Source organism: Haemaphysalis longicornis, unplaced genomic scaffold (assembly GCF_048455015.1).
Source record: "Haemaphysalis longicornis isolate Haplotype H1 unplaced genomic scaffold, Haemaphysalis longicornis Haplotype H1 scaffold_207, whole genome shotgun sequence".
Classification (NCBI taxonomy): domain Eukaryota; kingdom Metazoa; phylum Arthropoda; class Arachnida; order Ixodida; family Ixodidae; genus Haemaphysalis; species Haemaphysalis longicornis.
In genome coordinates, this window is record NW_027526298.1 from 20,589 (window position 1) to 34,465 (window position 13,877).

Here is a 13,877-nt window from a genome sequence, read left to right on the forward strand (position 1 = left end):
CACTGATGCTTCCAAAACGTTCACTGCGGTGTCTTGTGCTGCTCATGGACCCAATTTTGAAGGAGGTAGAGCCATGAATGCAAAGACAAGTATTTTTTCGGCAGAAGCATATGGCATCTTTCTGGCTGTAAATCACATAGTTGAACATAATATTCCTAAATCTATCATCTATACAGATTCGCTGAGCGTCGTCCGTGCATTATCATCCGGAAAGTCATCGAAAAACCATGTAGTTAAGCTTCTCTTGAAATCAATTATGCTGGCGTATTCTTCAAACCTTGAGGTGACTGTGTCTTGGGTGCCCGGCCACTCTGGCATCGGCGGAAATGAACTGGCGGATGAAATGGCCGCCAATGCTGCACTCCGAAACACAGTAAACATAACAACACTTCCTTACACAGACCTCAAGCCACATAAGACAGCAACTCCGTAAAACGTGGCAAGCAGACTGGAGCAAACAGACAGACAAAAACTACACGTAATAAAACCACACTTGGGACAATACACTACTGACTCACACAACAGGCACATTGAAGTTACCTTAGCTAGATTACGGATAGGCCATACACGTGACGCACTCGCACCTGCTCATGGGATCTCCAAGACCCCTGTGTAGCAAGTGTGGGGAGGGCCTATCCGTAGTCCACATACTCATACAATGCAAGGAACTTGACACAACACGACACAAACACTTCAGAGAACTCTACAGACAACATATTCCCCTACACCCGTCTCTGTTTCTAGGTGACGATGCCATGGTTTCTGTAAAACGCGTTTTTAAATACTTGTCAGATGTTAAGTTTTTAAACCTCATTTCCTATCATGCGTAATCACATCTGGCCCTACACACCAGCCATCACCATTATCTTTTTTGATCTTACTATGTCCGGTTTACTCTTTTTATACCTACCTTTTGTGGTAATCACTTGTTTTCATTAAATAACTTCTCTGGCGCTCTTTGCCCTCGTCGGCCTTGCGCCATTAAACACCAACCATCATCAAGAGGAGGATACCACAGTGCTTTAACATGCACCAATCGCTTTCAAGGGTCTGCTCGGCTGGAGGATGGAGGGGAGGAGAGATTCAGAATACGCAGGAATAAGTGCTTGCTGACACTATGCTCAGTGTTACTCACTTATGCAGAAAGATGTGCCTTTTTTGTGTGGGTCAAACCAGTGGTCAGTGAAAGCTTTGATCACACCAATGAGCACACAATGCATATAGTCCACTGTTTGTCCAAACACGAGGTTGAAGTGCTTGACGTTCATGAAGGCTGATGGTCCTTTCACTCCATTCACTGATTCTCCAACACTCAGGGCGAACATCATTTCTTCACGTGTGTCTTCCGGGTTTCGCTCCTCATCCATCTTGGTGTTTGTGTACCTCACTGCTCGTGAAAGAGTCAAGTGATAATACAAAACAAACTTAATGAAAAGAAAAGTGGGAGTGAAGTAGTAAGCTCCAACGTACTGCCAAATGGCAGTCAGGAGGACCACAGCCATTCAATTTGACGTAATAGACAATGTTCAAGTTAGACACCTCGACCTAAATGACACAGTCGTTTCAACAGACAGTAATAGCTTCCATCTTGGCAATTCACTACCTCTTCGCTGCGATGCATGCGCCTGCAAGTCATTCATTGTATGAAACTTGCCACATAACAAGCCAAAATTCCATCCACCTACTCAAGAAATTATCAAGGCAGCCAAAAAGCTGGTATTTGTGTGGTTTGTTTTTCCATGTTGTCTTTTCCCATTTTCTGGTTTTTGCTTTCATTTGCTAGTGAGTTTCTGAAGACATTAAATGAGCTGTAAGTCGGTGCTTTGCTTGCTTATCCTTCTATTTTGCATCCTTGTGTTGATTGCCCTGTGGTTCAACATGCATCACCAACTCGCCCGAGTATTTACGTTGCTAACCATGCACACCGGGACCAGTCATGTGCAACTGGCAGTTCGAACTCTGCGTATGGCAGCAGCTATATATGCTACTATGCCCAACAGAGAGGTGCCCCTATCTGCTGGTGTGTGAGACAAGAATTAGATATACACTACTATGCGTAATTATTGGACAATGTAAAAGATGTCTGGGCACACTTATCATACTAAAATATAGTATTCAAGCAATAACAACGCCCAATAATAACATCCAACGATCATCATCATCATCAATAACAACGTACCTCCTACATGCTCTCCGGGGCATAACACCAGGAACAGCCAAAGAAGCCACTGCAGTATGCACCACTGCTGACAAGTGCCCGTGCGGGGACATCAACGCAGGAGCACACCGCATAGAGTGATGATGTGATGACAGTTGACCCTTTCTTCCAAATTACTTCACCGAACTCATTAAGTTCATCAACAAACTTCTTCAAAAAAACTGTCATTTCAGGATGCTTTCCGAAACACAGGCCACCCACTGAAGAGTTCTTCAACCTGTAGTCCGGAGGCAGCTCATTGATGACGAATTGTATAGGCCACACAGACGACGTTGAGGACTTAAACACAGGGCTTCCATCAGTATTAACTGTAATGGTTAAGTCACACCACTTCACCTGCCGACTTTCCCGCAAATTCCTCAGCACAAAGCCGCTCGTGATGTCTTTTACTGAAGCACAAAACCCTTGCTCAGTGTCTTGTTTGAGCCTCAAAAGCTTCTCAAAGAGAAAGGCTTTTGCACGGGCAATCAAATGCTTCACTTGTTCCTTCAGGTCAAATATGACAAAATAATTGCCCCGTGCCTTCAGTGTGGCGCTGTCCTCGTCGACTAGGCAACTGTCACGTTTCATGCGGGAAGTTCCAGGCACCGGATCCAGAAGAGTTGCGCAAATCTGGCAATAAAAAAAACTCTTCCCTATGCTGGCCATTTTTGATGCCCAAAGCTTTCTGAAAAGGTACTTCGACCGGGCAATCACATTGCCTTTAAAGCCGAAAAGGGCGTCCACAAGCCCCAGTAAATCTCCGAGGGCTACCCAGGTGAGGTTGTAAGTGATGACAAAAGCCATTATCATCACTACGGCCGCTGCCTTTGTAGTTGTGGATCCCGGTAGAGAATCCTCGCCCAAGTGGGCGAAATCCGATGCCAAAAGCTCGGCTTCGTCCAGTACTGCGCGTTCACCATCTTCCTCCTCATCCGCCGCCCATGAGGCAGATGCCTCATCACCACTTTCATTTTCGTCACCTGGGCTGGGGTTGGGGATCGTCGCGTCGCATCCGTTTTCTTCACCTTGCAAGTCAAGTTCAACGGCAGCAAACGATGACTCTGCGCCGGTATCACACGTACGTTGCGCGAGCACGGGCGACGCATCGGACTGTTGCGTTGAGTCACTGCTGTCCACCAGACATTCTGCAGGGGTCATCAGGGCGCGATCACGTCCACGCTTCTTTCGCCCGTATGCAGTAGACAGAGGAACAACAAACGGTTCCCCTTTGTCGAGATACCGCTTGCGCCACTTCTTGGCGGCAGCGTCATCCATGTTCTGAATGCAAAGAGCGCAACCGCACAGACGGGCCCACGGAATTCCTCGGGCGCAGAGAGAAAGAGAGAGAGAGAAAACTTTACTGGCTGAGGAAGCGGAGAGGGAGAATTAAAGTCCTTGAGTTCACGGCTTTCCCTGCACTTCCCAGGGAGGAGGCGCAGAAGCAGACGACAAGAGTGCGCAGGACCAGTTCCGCAGTGGCGGCGCCTGTGGCTGAAATTCTGAACTCATGCAGTATATGCAGGACAAATCGAAGAGATTTGTTCACTCAATTTTTAACCTCATTTTCCTTGGACACTTTGGAATACGTAAACGCTGCATCGCGTAGAGCACATCAGTTGTAAATGCATTTTAGTGCAGCGTTGAGGCTGCGCGCGCGTTTGAAAATGTGCGAGCAGTCCTACTCATTTATGGTTTTTTTCGGTTCTACAGGATTGCTGTGACCACCTGATTTGATTGATTGTAGAGTTTAACTCGCCGACGCTACGCAGGCAATGAAGCGCTCCGTAGTGGAGTGCTCCGGATTAATTTTGACCACCTGGGGATCTTGAACGTGCGCCGAAATCACGTTCACACAGGAGTTTTTGCTTTTCGCCTCCATCAGAAAAGCGGCCGCCACTGCCGGGAGTCAAACCCGCAAACTCGTTGTCAGCAGCACAACGCCTTAGCCACTGAGCCACCGCGGCCGGTTGAGACTGGTGTCACTATACGCATGGCGACAGCGACATCCATGTTCTGAAATAAGCTACGCTTATTTAGCCTTTATCTAGTTGGAACCACCAGAGGACCTGCTGTAGGTAAGAAGCCGTACCCATGGGCGTCGGCAGGGGAATGCCAAAGGGGCCCTTACGCCCCCCTCCTCCCCCTCAAGACCACCCCAGCACAATTGCCCCGCCCTCTCGCTGTCTTTCCCTCAATCGAAAGATAAAATCCTGCCGACGCCCATGGCCGTTCCTCGAATGTTTCCTGCGTGTCAACCAGCTGCAGTTACAATGTAATGACGATCGTGGCAGCTAGCCCCACTTCTACCTGCCGCTGTGGCCCATCGGCCAGCTTGTGCTGCTGGGCAGGACGCGTGTTCAATGGGCCTTTTCCGAAGCGGAGAAGCGCCCCTAGCGGAGGCGCTCGGAAACGCAACTGGGGGCTGTCGCACTAGGAAGTGCCATATCGGAAGTCCGACGCCTGCTGTTTGTGCATGCGATCCAGTTTCACCAGGACGTTCAGGTGTCTTTTTGCTTCCCTGAAAGGTATATCTGACGGTAAATGAGTTGAGGATGTTTTCGTTGGACGAATTCAGGACTTTTTATGACTCTGGTGGTCCCTAGACGTGTGATTTGAGCGATGTGCCGCAACTTGACAAAGACGTAATGGAAGCTCATTTCTCCTCATCGGCGCTACAACAGAACAAGGGATGGGTGTTCAAGAAAGAGAAGTACATCCGCCGTATTGAAGTTTCCATGCACCACCACTCATCTGGCTGTGATCTATTCGTGCTACGGAGTATTTGCCTTTGTTCGATGAAACCCGGGCATTACAGGCAGTTGGCAGCGCTTAGAGAAGACAGCCCGGGGAGCGTCAGCGTCGTGCAAGCTCACTGCAACTGTGTTGCCGGGTATGTACCGCTTTTATAAATATATTTGGTGCGTACGTGTACGTACGTGTTAAAGCATTGCGTAAACATTAAGCGTGATGGTAATACGTACGCGAAAGTCGACATTCAGGTATCAGCGTTGAACCTACTGAACGCGAAGTTAAATAAACTTCGCATTTTAATATAGACGAGAACTGTTTCCTACTTGTTTTTTTTTAACATATCTCAACAGCAGCTGAGCGCAAGCGCGCGTATCCTGGCCGCAGCGGCCGTTTTTCTGGCGAAGGCGGCAAACGAAAATGCTTGTTTCCAGATTTTGGGGCCCGTTAAGGTCCCTACGTGTAATAACAGTCCCCCGAAACGTCGTGCCGCAAAGCTGATGTGTAGAATCGGCGTCTGAAAGACTGAAAATTCGTGTTTCATAGTTTTTGAACAGCCGGTAGAAATATGAGCAACCATATCTGGGTGTAGTGCGCGTACTGTTGTCGCTGTGCACAGGCGGCAGTTCGAGTAAAATAAAACGATAACCTGAACGGCCACGCTTCAGAAGCGTTCATGTGCTCTCTACGGTAAACAGGCGAGTGCCCCATTTGAGTCTGCAACGGTGTTATGCAAGGGAAGATACATGCCGTCTTAATCCTTGCAGCTCATTCACGGAGTGAAAGTAAGGGCTCTTCTGCTTACACCTTTTTGCTTTTTTTTTTCTTACAGCCTGAGTGAGCGATGCCAGCACGTAGCAGCCCTGCTGTTTGCCATTCTCCACCTGCAAACGCCGTCAAGCACAAGCTTGCCCTGCAAATGGCTGGGACCTTCGCAAGGTAGGGGCAACTATCTGCACCGTGAAGTCCTTCAACCACTTTCCCAGCTTTCTCTGTGTTGTCGCGTAAAGTGCGATGTTGTAGTTGCATGGAGTTCATTAATGCTTAAAATGGGCTGGTTGTTTGTTTTGCTGTGGGTGTAAATGGTGGAAAAAGTTGTAGAGAGAGAAAGAAGGCAACACGTGAAGACCCTTGTGCTTGCCTCACTAGATATCATTCCGGTAATCAAGCCGTTAAATCAAGCCGTTGAGTATTCATGGTGACGGTACTGGCGATACCGCGGACCCCGAGCCCCCCAACATAAGCTGTGACCTACCGTGGTGATGTGTTTTTAAGGTGAAGGGTAGAAACCTGTAACGGTGGCCGTCGGAGCCTTGGTCAAGCTCCGGCCGATGGGCTCCCTGCCTGTCTACCAGGCAGGAAGCTCCGGGACCTCTTTGACTACCAGGGTAACGTCAAAGGAGAAAGTACCCCCGTCTCCCTGCTTTTATACATACTGTATGATATTTTCTCAAACCCCCCCCTCCAATGATCGGCCTCCCAAAAGAGGCCGCACCGAAGTACTTGCTAAAGAGAAGGCAGAACATTTCTATAAACATCTTGTAGTTCATTCCACAGGGGACACCCCTGTTGGCAAGAAGTCAGTCATTCTTTTGGCTAAATGCATTGAGTCGGTTGTCGGCTCAGACTATGATGCTAAGAAGCTTTCATCCGGTGACCTACTTGTTCAAGTAAAAAGAAAAAATCAAAGCGAAAACCTCCTGAAACAGACCACGTTGGCTGACCTGGCTGTTACTGTGACTCCACATAGAACTCTCAACTCCTCTCAAGGTGTAATCTCAGAAAAGGAATTACAGTCTGAGACAGAGGTGGAACTTCTTCAGGCGCTTCAACCTCAAGGAGTAACTTCTGTCAAACGAATTGTAATCCGCAGAGCAAATGAAGAAATTCCAACAAAGCATCTTGTCCTAACATTTGACTTCACAACCCCACTCGAAAAGGTCAAAGTGGGCTTCCTAAGCTGCAATGTACGACCATATGTCCCTAATCCCAGGCGATGCTTTAAATGCCAACGATACGGCCATGGAACTCAATCATGTCGAGGAAAGCTGACTTGTCCTAAATGTTCAGAGTCTGACCATTCGTCGGATGACTGTCCAAACAGCACAGTCAAGTGCCCGAATTGCAGTGGTCCACACGCTGCTTATTCGCGAACCTGCCCAAAATTCAAAGCAGAAAAAGAAATACTACAACTAAAAGTAACAGAAAACATCACCTTTGCTGAGGCACGCCAAAAGCACAAGCTGCTTTCGGCTACATCTTATGCAGACGCTGCCCGCCGGGGGCTGGGGCGGCGTTTGGTCAGCACAGCGACACAGTGCAGCCTTGCTGCTGATGTGTTGCTGTCCCAGCCCTCAGCTGAGCAGCCACCTGCTGCCTCTACAACACCTGTAGAGGCTGCGGGGGCCGCGCCTCTTGCCGGACTGCCTTTGGTAGTCCAGCGGTGTCAGGACTCGCCCAGTGTGGCGACTCCAGCAAATGTGGCGATTGGAATCGCCGCTGGGAGCTCTGCCGCTCTCACTGTTTCCTCTTCACCTGCCCTAGGGACACCTGAGGGCAGGGAGATGGAGACGGGAGGGCCCACAGCAGCGCCCATCCTAGCTCCACCGCCTGCCCCGCCCGCGGCGCAGGCAAAGAACACCCGACAGGGTACCAAGTCAAGGGGGCCCAGTCCACTGGTCACCCCCTTGCCTTCAGATGACGACATGGACGTCGAGCCCTTCCGGCTTCCATCCCAGCGGAAGGAACGGGCTGCGGCGTCCAGGTCAGTAGAGAAGGCCAGGAAACCCCTTCCAAGAGTCCAAGCCCCAAAAGACCCTACATAAATAGTCACACTCCAGTAGCTCCGAACACATCATAATGGGAAGAGAAAATATTGTTCAATGGAACTGCAGAGGCCTTCTGAATAATCTTGATGACGTGTATGAGATCCTGCATGCCAATCAGCCAAGTGTAATGTGTGTTCAGGAAACACACCTGAATTCCAAGAACACAAATTTCTTGAACAGTTACTTGATATACAGAAAGGACAGGCATGGCTGCACGCACTCTTCTGGGGGTGTGGCCATAATTGCCCGAAAATCTTTAGCATGCCACCCTGTCACTCTGAACACTGTCCTCGAGGCTGTGGCAATTCGAACAATAATATTTAATAGGTTGATAACGGTATGCTCCATATACATTCCTCCTGATGTTGCACTTTCAACCTCTGACTTCGAGGCACTGGTTGACCAGCTGCCCGAACCATACATTCTTACAGGCGACCTTAATGCTCATAACTCTCTTTGGGGCTCTTCTCGCACGGATGCCCGAGGTCGCCTGATAGAGAAATTTCTTACATCTTCAGGAGCATGCCTTTTCAACAATAAACAGCCTACATACCATAACATAGGACACAACACATACTCATATCTTGACTTGGCGATTGGCTCTGCAGTTCTCTTTCCTCTTCTCGAGTGGGGTGTGGGCACTGACCCATATGGCAGTGACCACTTCCCCACCTCACTAACATACATAGGTAAAGGCCCATGCAGTCTATCTTCCCATAATAGGTTCAATGAAGCACGAGCTAACTGGAATACATTTACAGAGACATCCAAACTACACCACACATCCATAGGACACCTACACGTTGAAGAAGCTACGCAACTGCTCACGGCGCACATCCTCGATGCCGCCGAAAAGTCCATTCCCCACGCCTCTGGTGCCCCGCGCAACCAGCGGAGGCCGTGGTGGAATGAGGACTGTAGGCGGGCGCGAGAGGCCCAGAACAAGGCGTGGGGTATCCTTCGTCGGTACCCCACGTCAGGAAACCTCCTCTTGTTCAAACGGGCCAAGGCATACGGAAAACGTGTGCGCCGTGAGGCAAAACGAGAGAGTTGGCGTACATTCATAACATCAATAAACTCCTACACAGACACACGGAAAGTATGGACACGTATACGCAAACTCAAAGGACAACAGACACACAGCCTGCCCCTGGTCAGTACAACAGGGGACACTCTGGAAGACCAGGCTGACACCCTCGCACAACACTTCCAACACGTGTCCAGTTCAGCACACTACACGAACACTTTCCTGAAACATAAAGCCTGTTGTGAAAAGAAGTCCCTACATGACAACAACAAATCACAGACTTCTTACAACTCCCTGTTTTCACTACATGAGCTGAGGGCTGCTCTGAGCACATGTAAACCCTCAGCTCCAGGCCCAGACAACATCACTTACACAATGATACAACACCTGCACGCAGACACTCTTCTAACACTCTTACACCTATATAACATGATTTGGCTTTCGGGGCACATTCCAAACTCTTGGAAGGAGGCTATAGTTGTAGCTTTCCTGAAGGAGGGAAAGGACCCGTCGTCCCCCTCAAGTTACCGTCCTATTGCCCTGACGAGCTGCCTGTGCAAGCTCTTCGAGAAGATGATAAATCGCAGGCTCGTGTACTTCCTTGAGTACAATGGTCTTCTCGAGGGCAGCCAGGCAGGCTTCAGGGCGGGGCGATCCACGAATGATCAACTCGTAGCTCTTGAATCGTATATTAAGGATGCCTTCGTGCATAAACAGTATGTCGTAACTGTGTTTTTCGACCTCGAGAAGGCCTACGACACCGCTTGGCGCTACGGGATCCTCAGTGACCTGAAGTCTTTCGGTGCTTCGGGCCATATGCTCAACACTCTGGCTAGTTATCTGTCTCACAGAACGTTTCGCGTGAGAGTTGGTAGCGCACTGTCAAGGATTCATGTGCAAGAAAACGGCGTGCCGCAAGGTGGAGTTCTAAGCTGTACTCTTTTTATAATTAAAATGAACTCTCTTGGGAAGGCATTGCCACCTACCATTTCTTACTCTATGTATGTAGACGACGTACAGATATCTTTTAAATCTTGTAATATGTCAACCTGTGAACGTCAGGTCCAGCTTGGTGTTAAAAAACTTGCCAGCTGGGCCGACAAGAATGGTTTTAAACTCAATCCAGGAAAAAGTTCTTGTGTTGTGTTCTCCAAAAAGCGCGGGATCCATCCGGACCCAGATATTACTCTGAATGGCGTTTCAATTCCTGTTAAAAAGGAGCACAAGTTTTTAGGCATAATATTCGATAACAAGCTAACATTTGTCCCACACTTGAAACATCTTAAGCAAAAATGCCTAAAAACTATGAATATTCTCAAAGTTCTCTCTCACCAGTCATATGGTGCAGACAGGCAACTCCTTCTGCGGGTTTATAGCGCCCTAGTGGGATCCCGCTTGGACTACGGCAGTGTTGTATATGGGTGCGCAACAAAAACGGCACTAAAAATGCTGGACCCGTTGCTGCATTTAGGGCTACGCCTCGCATGTGGTGCTTTTCGCACTAGCCCTGTCCAAAGTCTCTATGTAGAATGCAATAAATGGTCCCTAGATCACCAGAGGGTGTACATGGACGTTTTATATGCCTCAAAAATCATGTCTATGACAAATCATCCTTTTACTCAGACCATTAATGATGCATCCTCACAGCAACTCTTTTTAAATCGTCCATCAATCTCCATGCCGTTTCATCTAAGAGTGCGAGAAGAAGCCTCTGAGCTTGAAGTCTCGTTTTCAGGCATTCACAAGACGCCCATCATTGATTCAATTCCACCATGGCATCTCCGCCCTGTGTCATGTGACCTGTCTTTTATGCAGTTTAGCAAGAACAGGTCACCAAGGATTGCGATTCTGCAGCATTTCTTGTTTGTGCAGCATAAGTACCGCTGTGAAGAGTTTTACAGCGATGCGTCCAAGACTGCAACTGCTGTGGCTTGTGCTGCGCATGGGCCAAACTTTAACGTCAGTAAAACAATGAACTTTTGTAGCAGTATATTCACAGCGGAAGCATACGGTATTTTAATGGTAATAAATCACATAGTCCAACATCAAATCGTAAAATCCATCGTGTACACGGACTCTCTTAGCGTTGTACAAGCACTTGCATCAGGAAAGCATTCTAAAAACTTTGTCATCAATCACGTTTTTAAGGCTATCATGTCTGCATATGCATCAAACCTTCAAATAACTTTCTGTTGGGTTCCAGGGCACTCTGGAATTGCCGGGAACGAAACTGCAGATCGAATGGCCACTGCAGCTACACTCTTGAATACAATGGACATTGCAACAGTGCCATACACAGACATGAAGCCACACATCAGACACCAACTTCGCAACAGATGGCAAACACACTGGAGTGAACAAACAGATAACAAGTTACACGTTATAAAACCACGCTTGGGACCTTACACCACTGACACACGCAACAGATACACAGAAGTTGCCCTTGCTAGGCTACGGATAGGGCACACACATGTCACACACTCGTATCTCCTCACGGGGTCTTCAAGACCCCAGTGTGGCAGGTGTGGAGATGCCCTATCTGTAGTTCACATACTCATTCAATGCAACGCACTTCACACAACACGACGCAAACACTTCCCACAGCTATACAGACTACACGTCCCACTACACCCAGCGTTTTTCCTCTCTGACAATCCCATGTTTTCTATCAAGTGCGTTTTTAAATATTTAGAAGAAGTTCAATTTTTAGACCTCATTTCATACCACGCGTGATCACTCCCTGGCCCTATACACCAGCCATGCTCATTGTCGTTTTGTTATTTTACTTGTGTTTTTGCTGACTTTTCGTAGTGTTTCAGGTTTCACCCCTCATATATGACTACATCCATCTTTTTTCCTAGGTGACGATGCCATTGTTTCCGTCAAACGTGTGTTTGAGTATTTGTCAGAAGTCAAGTTTTTAAACCTCATTTCCTATCACGCATCATGAAATCTGGCCCTTTACACCAGCCATCCTCACTGTCTTTTATTGATTTTACTTTTGTTCTTGCTTATTGATTTCAGTGTCTAAGTTCTCACCTCTCATATTTAACCACTGTTTTGGCGCTCTTTGCCCTAGTTGGCCTTGCGCCATTAACATCCAACCATCATCAAATACACTTCGTGAAAGCTTTGCTTTTCAAAGCAGCTTTGCTTGCATTTATTAGTATGCAATGGCATATAGATTATGGTTTAAGATACAGTCCTGACGAAAGAAGGGCCAGGCAGAACACTTTTTATTTTGAATGGCGAGGAGATTGAAACAGCATAGAAGCCCAGCAACGATTTGCATCACACAAAAACATCTAAACAGCTTTAGTGGGGGACAACTTTTCATTCCTTTGCAACAATGTCTCTTTGCAGGTCAAAACCATTTGCCCCCCACACCACTGGCAGACATCACTTTCAAGAAACACAAAGTGAACAAGGCAGTAACTGCAAAATCAAAGAGACAGCTGCAACCTGACCTGCCACCACTACACCCAGATGGCGTACAGCGGTTCACAACAAACATTGCCAAGGATGCACCACCTCTGCTTTGGAACAGGTACTGCACGGGGAAGCCAGCACCTGTTCGCAATGATAGCAGTATTTCTGATGTGCAAGATCTGCACTCGAAAGAATGTTTGGATATTGTGGACGATCATTTTGAACTTAAGGTCCCACTAACCGCCACAGAAAGGACAAACCTTTGTGAAAGGACAGTGGGTCAGAGCAAGAACCCAGAATGGGTCAAAGAGAGAGTCGGCAGGCTCACAGCTTCCAACTTTAGCAGGGTTCTGAAGTGCGTCAAACCAGAGAGCCTCGTCAAAGATATTTTGTACCCACAAAAGCACAGCACACTGCATCCTGATGACCCCAGAGTATATGGACTCAAAAATTAAGCATGTGCTGTGGAAGCCTATGAAAAGCTAATGAAGTTTTACGACAAGAACGTAGCAGTTCACGAAACGGACTTGCATGTAGATGCAACATTCAGTTTTATTGCCGCCTCGCCTGACCGTTTGGTGCGGGATGGGGATGATGAGGGCATTTTAGAAGTGAAGTGCCCTGCTTCAAAAGCTGGGAAAACAGTTTTTGAGGCATGCGAAGATAAGAATTTTTGCTCAACGATTGTTGACGGTGAAGTTCAACTGAGAAGGGACCACCTTACTTCCTTCAAGTACAAGGTCAACTTGGAGTAACGAAGAAGCCATGGTGTGACTTCGTCATCTGGACGAATCATCCGGAGCTACAGCATTGTGTGTCAGGAACGCATATACTTTGAAAAGGCTGTGTGGGACACTACTGTTGGAGGGCTTTTGTACTTTTACAAAGCAGCAGTCCTGCCCGAGATCCTGACGAGGCGCATCAGACGGCAGGGATTTCTATACACAACCGGGTCTGGGTATGTTTCATACCCGAAGTTCAAAGAAGGCTTTTACATCATTGATGTTGATGAACTGTTGAAAAAAAGATCAGGAAGTTCAAGTACCGTCTTTGAAGCAAGAACGCCCGTGTGTATCAGATTTCGGCAGACGTCAAAGATCCCCAGGTGGTCAAAATTAATCCGGAGCCCTCCACTATGGCACGCCTCATTGCCTGCGTTGCGTTAGCACGTTAAAACCCTACAATCAATCAATCAACAATGTGTGTCAAAGTATTGCTGAACAAGCTCCTGTTTTTTTTTATATTTAGTGTGCTGCTTTTTGCCTTGGGCAGCTGGAACTGGTTCAGATCGAGCCAACACTGTCTTTATTTATTGAGTGAATGAACGTGAATAAATGCATTTAGTCACAAAGGATTGTTGGTATCTGCCCCCGCACGGGGCACCTTGAGTAATCTTGGTGACGGTACTGGCGATACCGCGGACCCCGAGCCCCCCAACATAAGCTGTGCCCTACCGTGGTGATGTGTTTTTAAAGTGAAGGGTAGAAACCTTTAAAGGGAAGGTGAAGCGGTTTTAGAATTAAAAGAAAAGTTGACGAGCAGCAAGTACACATTGAATAGTTCATGTGTACGAAATATTTTCGCAATACATGCAATAGAAGCGGCGCAATGAGCAAACAAAAGTGGCCCGATGCTCCGCCCCCAT

General features: G+C 47.7%; 2 pseudogenes across 1 annotated transcript; one reads left to right on the forward strand and one right to left on the reverse strand.

Annotated features, from left to right (window-relative positions):
- Window positions 1–224: 224 nt before the first annotated feature.
- Window positions 225–3,532, reverse strand: LOC144172441 (uncharacterized; annotated as a pseudogene).
- Window positions 3,533–4,364: 832 nt separating this feature from the next.
- On the forward strand, window positions 4,365–13,592 carry LOC144172445 (uncharacterized; annotated as a pseudogene). The gene is made up of 3 exons (XR_013323007.1): window positions 4,365–5,090; window positions 5,781–5,887; window positions 12,167–13,592. The product of XR_013323007.1 is annotated as an uncharacterized LOC144172445 (transcript).
- The last annotated feature ends 285 nt before the right edge of the window (window positions 13,593–13,877 follow it).